The following is a 9,414-nucleotide window of genomic DNA, read 5'->3' as shown; positions in this document are numbered from 1 at the left end:
CGGCAGGCCTAATAATGCTATAGGCTAATGTACCAACAGGACATTATTAGTTCCCTTCACTTTACAACAAATCCTTTAAATTTAAAAAAATGATCAGAACAGAACAAGAATTACAAATATATAATTCTAATGGATAAATATAATTGCAGCAGGCTATATAATAATATAGGCTTATAAACAACAACAAAAATAATAATAATTAAAAATGGGCTAAAGCGATACATTATGTTGGGCTTATCTCTTTCATTCGGGACAAATCCAAACATGTTGCCCATTTGAAGCTAAACTCTTATTCATTAGGTAAAATAGGCTTTGGATTTCACACGTGTTTCAGTATCGACGAAAAAAATCATAAAAACAAATCATAATTAGCAAAATTATGCCAAAATGGCCCGCTGCTCGCGCCGCATGGCTCGGTGAACGACTGCTGTTTCCAATGAATATATGTGCGCACCAGCGCAATCAAAGTCACAATTCACAATTATTGGTCACACAGTAAAGGCACAATTCAAAAATGCAAAGTGTTAGCAGTTTGAAAAATCAAGAATAATAACAAAGTTAATAAGAATTATTTGTAAATGCTGGACCGTTCTCATTTCACTCTGCAAATGGAACCTGAAGATTATTATTATTATTATTATTATTATTATTAAACCAAGAATGAACCGAAATGAAAACATTTTAATCCGTGTATATATATATATATATATATATATATATATATATATATATATATATATATATATATATATATATATATATATATATATAATGACTGTTTAAAAACAATAGCATGCATAAGAGCCTTTGTGTAAAGGTTTTTTTTATTTTTTGATGAGTAGACTGTAGCCTAAGACTATCCTATTTTTAATGGCTTTTTTAAGGATGTTATAATGTATATTATAATGTTATTGTTGTTTTAACGTCTTCCTTTCATTTTACAATTACATTCAGTTCGCAATCCATCCCTTTGCACCACCTGGCGGTAGTTTCGCCAATGATTTTAACACGCGACTGATTTGCAGTTAACGCCGCGGCCCTGCGGCGGCGGTACGCGCGGCGGAGTGTATCATCACAGGCCGCAGGGTTTAATTTGGCTTCAAAAAAATTTACAGTCTATGGTCTGTTCTGATGGCTCTACTGTTCAGCATAAAACTGCTCCACCCTTCTCCCTTCGAAACGTCACAGCATTGTTGAGCAATAGGCAGATGTGGGGACTATTTAAAGGATGGGTTGCGGAGCCAACAAATGGGCTTTGGAGGACGTGCAGCTCAAATCGCTTTTTTTTTTTTTTTTTTCATTTATTTTTCTTTTCGACAAAACTCAGTTGAGGTGGGTGGGAAATCTTGTGCTATGTTTTCTCGTGCTCACACAAAGCAAAAAGGGGAATTCCGAACACGAGGAAAGATTTGAGCAGATCAACAAGGTGAGTTTGAATAGAAGTTAAATCCCTGTTTCGAATGTCATTTACGTTCTTTGTCCCATGTTTCTCTAGTGTGGATGTAACGAGGAAAACAGACATTAACGTATCAGTTTTCAACATTTTAGACATAGGATAAAGAGTGAATGTGTGTCTATTGTGAATGATATCTGAACGTGGAGGTGTATCATCCTCAGACTTTATGTCTTTCTTTACCTTTAGAGAACTAGTAAGGACTTGACTAGTAGCTTACTCAAGTGTATTTTATGTCGTACATTGTCGTAATACAATATATATATCATTTTGCAAATAGCTGAATGCTATATTTTGTAATAAATAGTGCTCTTTAAGCACTTATAACTTTAATTTGTTGTTATGGACAAGCGTCCATGAACTGCAACCATTTCAAAGAACTCCAAAAACATAATAATCTTCTTAAAAAAAAAGAACAAGTTAAAGAGATCACCTAAAAATGAAAACTATACATATACACCCACACTTTCACCACACCAAATCTCTTCTGAGGACTGCAGGGGCTGTAACATAACAGACAGAAAGGACAAATAGTATAACTACTATATGACTTGCGTTACATTCAGAGGTGGAAAGTAACGAATTACATTTACTCGCGTTACTGTGACTGAGTAGCTTTTTGTGTATTTTTACTTTTTAAAGTAGTTTTTAAAATCGGTAATTTTACTTTTACTTAAGTACGCCTATATTTTGTTTGAAGTATTGTACTTCGCTACATTTCAAAACACATTAATTACTGAGTAAATAAAAGTAAAATAATGGGCAGGAGAACAAACTGGTGCTAAAATCCAGGAAAGATGCAGACGGACAGGACAGGTGTTATAGTGCAGACCCAGCTGAAAACTAAACCCCGTCTTATTCAGCTGAAGTTGAGCTCAAAGGAAATGAAGAGAAGCCCTGGCCATATTTAAGCTCAGAACCAGTGTAAGCTGTGTTTGCCTAGAAAGACCAAACTAGCAGCTTATAAAATCTCAACATCAACCCTTTGCAAGCATGTAGAGGTAAGGTTAATACTCGCATCATATTTTGCATTGGTGGTTAAAATTAAGCTTTGACAGTTTAGCAAAAGTTTTGCACAAGTTTTGCACAAATTAGCCAAAAAGACACAGTGGCGCCCCCAGAAAATTTTAATAGGGGTGGCCAGATGAGGCCACAGTAAATCTTGGGGTGGCACATCAAAAAATTAAATAAATAAATAAAGGGTTTGCAATATTGACAAAAAATTATATCTATGTGATTTCTGGGATTTTATAGATAACGAAAATTAGACAATATTTTGCTGTGTGTGTTATTGTGCTGATATCTTATTTCTAAGTGTGCTGACAGCTGAGGCTTTTTTTTTTTTTTTTTTTTTTACCTTTACGCCATTTTTTTCTAAAAGTGTGCACCATCTTTTAAGTCAGACACTTGCATTTTGGATTTTACCAAGCAAATGCAATCAGTATCAACAAAATTGATCTTTGCAATGCAGAGAAAACAGAAACTGCATCTGAAGTGCCATTTAGATGTTTTTACGCACTGTTTAATGGAGCTCTGAGGGACATGGAATACTTTAACCTGGAGTTACAAATTAATAAATAATGTTTTGATATTTTAAACATAAAACATTGAAAACTGATGTTTGAAATTGTTTAAAAAATGAAATGGTACCTTAAATGTGAAATTAAAACAGCCAGTAGGTGGCAGCGAGTCACTGTTAATAAGTGAGTCATTGCGATTGAACCGAATCATTTAAACGGTTGATTCATGCAGGAACGAAACACTATTATGTTGCTCAGAGACGCAAAACAGTGGCTGTGTTTGGAATGATTTTTGTTTTTAGAAATAGAGCGCAAAAACTGAATATGTTGTCTAAAACGTAAAACTCTTGATATTAACTTCTTGTTTATTGAACTGTTGTATAAAATCAATGTCACATTTGCAATTATGCAGACTTCTGTAGAAAAACGTCACTCTTCGTGTGATAGTAACTATATTAAATGATATATAAATTATATGGATCTAAAATTAATAGATATATAATAGATTTAAATTAATAGTAGCCACTGCAAATCATCCTAGGGGTGGCCACAGGGGTGGCCAGAGTTTATACAGGCCCCCCCATGGCCACCCCTGGCCACCCCTTGGGGGCGCCCCTGAAAAGACAGTGGTGCAGTGTGTGTGTGATATCGTCTGCGATAACATCGTAATTGCTATTTTAACGATGTGCGATTTGACATTATCAGTATTTTGCCAAAAACCAAACAAAACACTTCTACAGAGTGTCGTGAAGTCTAGTCGATCAGACTAGTGCGCGCGCATTTAGAGCGCGTTCTTTCACTGCGTGATTCAGACTCTTAAAATGCATTTACAATGATCACAAAATTGAAGCTATAGGGGCAGAAAATGTATATATTTATATCTTTTCATATAGGCTAGTAAATAAATATTACACGAAGAGTGCCGTGTTTTCCTTCAGAAATCAGCATGATTACATACAGATTTTTTTTTTTTTTACAACAGTTAGATAAACAAGAAGTTAATTAAGAGACTTGCGTTTTAGACACCATATTGCCTGTTTTTGCTCTAGTTCGACAACAAAAATAATTCCAAACACAGCCACCAACCATAGCACAGTTTTGCCTCTCTCCGAGACGACGGTGTTTCGTTCCTGAATGAATCACAGTTTAAATGATTCGGTTCAGTCGCAATGACTCACTTATTAACAGTGACTTTCTGACACCTACTGGCTGTTTTAATGTCACATTTAAAGTATCTTCTGATTTTATTATTATTATTATTTTAATTTCAATTGAGTATTTAACATTTTATGTCTTATATATCAAAACATAATTTCTGCATTTGTAACTGCAGGTTAAATGCATTCTTGTCCTGCATTAAACAGTGTGTAAATACATCGAAATTGTACATTTTTTTATTCTAAATAACTGATTTCTTTAAAAACAACTGGTTTGAGATTTATAGGCCGATCCCAGGGGTGTCAAACTCAGTTCCTGCTCCAGCACACATACCATGTAGATTTCAAATATGCCTGAATAATTAGATTAGATGGATCAGATGTGTTTAATTATCGTACAATTTTTATTACCTTTTCAAACTGTTTCTAACATTTTCTTTAATAATCACAATTTTACTCTACTGTGAAGGGTTTTAATAATATATTAGTGAAAATAAAAATGTTTCTCCTTCCTCTGTAGCTATAGTAACAGTTTAAAAATTTGCCGTTAAGAAGTTTTACAACAAGTTTTACGGCAGCGATATCAAACGCTCATTGGCTCTCGCCTTTTTCGTCATAGATTGCAAAATGCCGTGTTTCCGGTGATGTGTGTTTTGAATTAGAAACGTGCGCCTTGACGGAGTGGATCGGGATATTATTTTCAGCACTTAAAAAATTAAACCATATACTACTCCTCGCACTACTGTTATATTCTGCCAGAGAAGACTGCAACTGAAATGCATCGTCATTTGGATTACTGTGATACTGCTCTTTGACACATCTGTAATAAATTATTATGATTAAGTTACATGTGTCTATCCGTTACGTTTCTGTTATAGACTGTATACTTTATACACTCACTCTTTATTGGTTGATTTGTTCTTCATAAAAATAAATAGAAAAATCAAAGCAATAAATTTTTTATTGCACAGTTAGATGATTTGTGGGTTTTAAGTCTGATTTTCTATTCAGTTTAATTTACTTTATTGGCATAGTTTGTGTGTAAATTCCCAGACAGCAAGCAGTGTCAGCCCAGATCCCCAGCCTAGGCTGTCTGGGACCAAAGCCACAAAATGAATAATGGTGATTATAGTAATACACAATCCAAAAATATAAAATATAAAGATTCTGCATTCCCAGACAGCAACATAGGCTACTGTTGGCTATATAAGGCTCAGATTTGGGAATTCTGGTTTACTTAAGGGTGATTAACTGGCTGAGATTCGGGCCGGTTATGGCCCATGTGTGGCCCTTGTCTTTAATCCAGTTCTGGGCCACTTCAGGGCCGTCATTCTTTGCGGTACTTGGGCCGAGGGAAAAGTGATTGTTTGGCCTGGATCTGGGCCAGAAGACATATGTGGGATAGTAATTTACCATGGTTTTACTTCTTGTGACCACCTTCTTACTAATAGGCCTACTAATTATAAGAACTTCTCTCTTTAGATGTTTAGTTCTAATTAATGTTAATAGAAGTAAAATGTTGATCCAGTAAGAGCCCGATTAAAGATAAATATCAGTGTCTTATATAAATAATGTGTGTATTATATTAAAGTTCTTAAAGGGATAGTTCACCCAAAAATGAAAATTACCATTTACTCAACATCATGTCATTCCAAACCTGTATGAATTTCTTTCTAATGTGGAACATAATAAAGAAGTCATACAGGTTTGTAATCATACGAGGGTGAGGAAAGATGACAGAATCTATTAGAAGCAGGTCTAAATGTTTTGCATTCTAGCTCAAAATCATTGCTTTACTGTCAAGTGCATTTCTATCTGACAAAAATACAATCCATTAAATCATTCACAGGGGAACTCATGGGCTGGATATGTTCAGGGCTGAATTTGAACCCCAGTCCAGTCATTTGCAGGAAATATAATTCCCTTCCTAAATAATACAAACAGTGTATAAAAGCATAAAACAAAACTTTCAGATGAACATAAAAATAATAATAATAATAATAATAATTTCAGATATCTGTGAAGCACTTTTCACAATGAATATAATTCCAAAGAAGCATGTTGAAATGATAAAGAACTGTAATAATGCATCGATGTGCTGAACACCTGGAAGTCATGCTGCAGACTACTTGAAAAATAATCTGTTGACCAATTTTAGAGTGCACTGTATTGATATTACTAAATTACTACATGAATTACTAATATACCAACAACAATAAAATGTTTTTTTGTGTGTGTATGTGTGGTGGTGGTGGGACGCGGGGTTGGGGGGGCGACTAGGTAATAGTAAACCACTTTTTTCTTTAGGACTACAGCACTGATGAAAAGCTGTATGTGATCACACTTGTACAATGAAAAAGTGCGGGGGATGAGTTTTTGCGTCCACATCTGAGGTCATGAGAGCATTGTGTCTCTGGGAATTGACAGCTTTTGAAAATTAATGTCTCTTTGTATTTGTGAATAGTTTAATTGTTTGGTAAGAGTGAGCAAAGAATCAGATCATTTTCATGATGTACTCATCAAGTATTTACTTTCACAGAACTGAAGAGGATTGCTAGCAGGTGGACTATACTGCTTTGAGAGTTTGAAGATTAGTCCGGGAATGAACGTCTGATATTACAAACAGTAATTTGGTGTTGTCCTCATGGAAATCTACAAAAGAATCTCATCTGGAAATCTCATCAGGTATCATTATATATATACATAACTCATGTACACTTTAAAACTTTTACATATATTTTCAGATGATGAACATTTATATTCTGGCATGTCGGGCGTAGCCAAGCTTTTTATTAGGTACAATTGGAATACAGTGCTTTTGTATAATACTGGAAATAATTTCAAATAATTTTTGACTGACCAAAGTTAATGACTGTAGAAGCATTTAAAAACAAGTCAAGTCTCGTTTATTTATATAGTGCTTTATACAATGCTGATTGTTTAAATTAAACAGAATATGACTGAATACTGAATAGGAAAGTGAAACCAGTGGCAGTCTGGTACGTGCACAACATTATTAACAACACAAGACAAAACACATCAAAAAAAAGATAAGAAAAAAGCCCACAAAAAACCCAGATAAAAAACCCCCATCATTCTGGATGGAGTTCTCCTCTGGCCTAAATAAACAAACATGCTGTGATTTATGATTCCAGTCTACATCACAAGTCAGATTTGTTTTTTAAAATACATAAAAAATATACTTCCAAAAAAATTCTTTGTTTACTGTACATGAATAGTTTTCAAATAATTTGATGATCTTGTTGAAAGAGACCTTTACTTAATACAGTACATGTTTAGTTTATATGTAAGATGAACAGACTGCAGTGTAAGCCTTTTTCACTCTTGAATCAAACCAACAACTGACTGCAGTCAAAAATTATTTTGGGCTTGCATATCTGCAACAACTGACTGCAGTCAAAAAGTTCTCAGAAATAATCACATTTGTTTTGCTTAACATATTTATGTACAATTATTATAAAAATTATTTTAATGTCATACAATGAAAAATGTCATCAGCCTGAGTGAATAGCATTATAGACAATGGCTGTGACTGCAGAAGTGTTGTAGTAGTAGTAGGAGGCGAAAATACTGTTGAAACATCAACAATGGCATTAAATTTGAAAGCATAACAACTGAAGGTCTGTGAAACAAAAGCGTTCGTTTGTGTTTGTTTTGTTTTTTTTTTTTTTTTTTTTTTTTTTTTTTTTTAACAATGGCACTTAAAAAAGCGTTAAAAATAGAAATGAAAATGGATTGTGGATGTTGTTTTAAAGAAAGGACTCCACTCCTGTGACAATATCTTTTTTTAATCTCATGACGTCCTCACTAAACTAAAGCGTTAATCTCAGAGATATTATGCATTTATTTCAGTGGATGTTTCTGTTGATGCAGCTCAGTCTGAGAAAAATTCATCATTTGTTTCTGTTTACACAGATGGAGTATTTTTTATTTTCTGCCTGTGTTTGTAACAGCAAGTGAAGGTGAGTACTAAAATGAACAATTATTTGTAGAGCATACTTCTTTTTTTTTACATAACATCTCTCCATTTTCACTGCATCAGAATATTGAGGGATTTATTGGAGGATCTTCTGTTTTAAACTGTTCTTCTGAAGAACGTCTGATTACAATTCAAGACATACACATCACATTGAGAAGAAAAAACAAGTACGACAAGATTGTGTACGAGATTATTGATGGTCAAGTCTCTGTGGAAGAACAGGATCAACAGTACAAGAACAGAGTTGAAAGCTTCCCCGAGGAGTATCTGAGAGGAAACTTCTCCATCAAACTCAACAATCTTCAACACACTGATGCAGGAGTATACTGCTGCTACATCAACATGAAGGAATCAGTACTCAGGAGTGTTAAGCTTTTGATTAAAAGTGAGTAAAAGTGCATGGTTGACAAAACATTTATATTTCAGTCTTTATTCTTTTGTATATCACATTCTCTTGTTTTTCTTCCAACTTTTGTAAATCTTTTGTCTTCCAGAGAGACCAGAAAGACAAATCAACAGCAAAGGAACAAACCCAAAACCAGAGATGATTGTAATGTTCGTTTCCATTCTTTGCACTGGCATTATATTTTCATTGTCTGTAAGTTCATTCATCAATCATAATTAACATGTACTTCATATTGTAATTAAGTGACAGCTTCTAATTAAATACTGTAACATTGTTTTACAGAACTCTGCCACAGTGTGTTTTTAAGGAGTTTTAGTCATTGCTCACTATGACTCGACGTCATCTGCACAGGCTCCTAGAAATGTCTGTATATCATCTGTAGATATTAATTAGTTGTTGTTCACATCTTCATTAATCTGTGAAGCCCATCTTAACCTTCTGCACACTGGTGCAAATACCAGCATGCACTGAAAATGTTATTATAGATGAGCTGCTGTGATGGAGGTAGACATCAATGAGTTCTGGTGCTCGTGTTACAGTAATGAGAGAACTATTTTACCATTTTACAACCACTAAATTATAATTGAAGTATACAAAAGGTTGTGAAAATGTTTTATTGTGAACCAATCCCAGGCCTCATGTGATGTGTTGTAAAAATTACAACTTGTATGTTTCATTACAATCGCTAGGACTTTTTCAAAACTCTCCACCATTTCTCTAAATAAACAATTACAGTTTGGCACAGCAGCTAATTCTCACACTCAAATGCACCAAAATTATGAAAACAATGCATACTTTGTCTCAAATCAAATCATTGTTACATAACACTAGCAAAGATTGTCACATCATAAAACAATAACCTAAAAACACTGGTAAAA

General features: G+C 34.1%; 2 long non-coding RNA genes across 2 annotated transcripts; both read left to right on the top strand.

Moving 5' to 3' along the window:
• Nucleotides 1-1,241: 1,241 nt before the first annotated feature.
• On the top strand, nt 1,242-8,175 carry LOC122141731. Its single transcript, XR_006158046.1, has 3 exons — nt 1,242-1,426; nt 6,670-6,815; nt 8,067-8,175. It is a non-coding gene; the product is annotated as an uncharacterized LOC122141731 (long non-coding RNA).
• Nucleotides 8,176-8,295: 120 nt separating this feature from the next.
• On the top strand, nt 8,296-9,193 carry LOC122141730. The gene is made up of 2 exons (XR_006158045.1): nt 8,296-8,728; nt 8,819-9,193. It is a non-coding gene; the product is annotated as an uncharacterized LOC122141730 (long non-coding RNA).
• Nucleotides 9,194-9,414: the final 221 nt, after the last annotated feature.

Source organism: Cyprinus carpio, chromosome B22 (assembly GCF_018340385.1).
Source record: "Cyprinus carpio isolate SPL01 chromosome B22, ASM1834038v1, whole genome shotgun sequence".
Lineage (NCBI taxonomy): Eukaryota > Metazoa > Chordata > Actinopteri > Cypriniformes > Cyprinidae > Cyprinus > Cyprinus carpio.
This window is presented reverse-complemented; position numbering and strand designations above follow the sequence as displayed.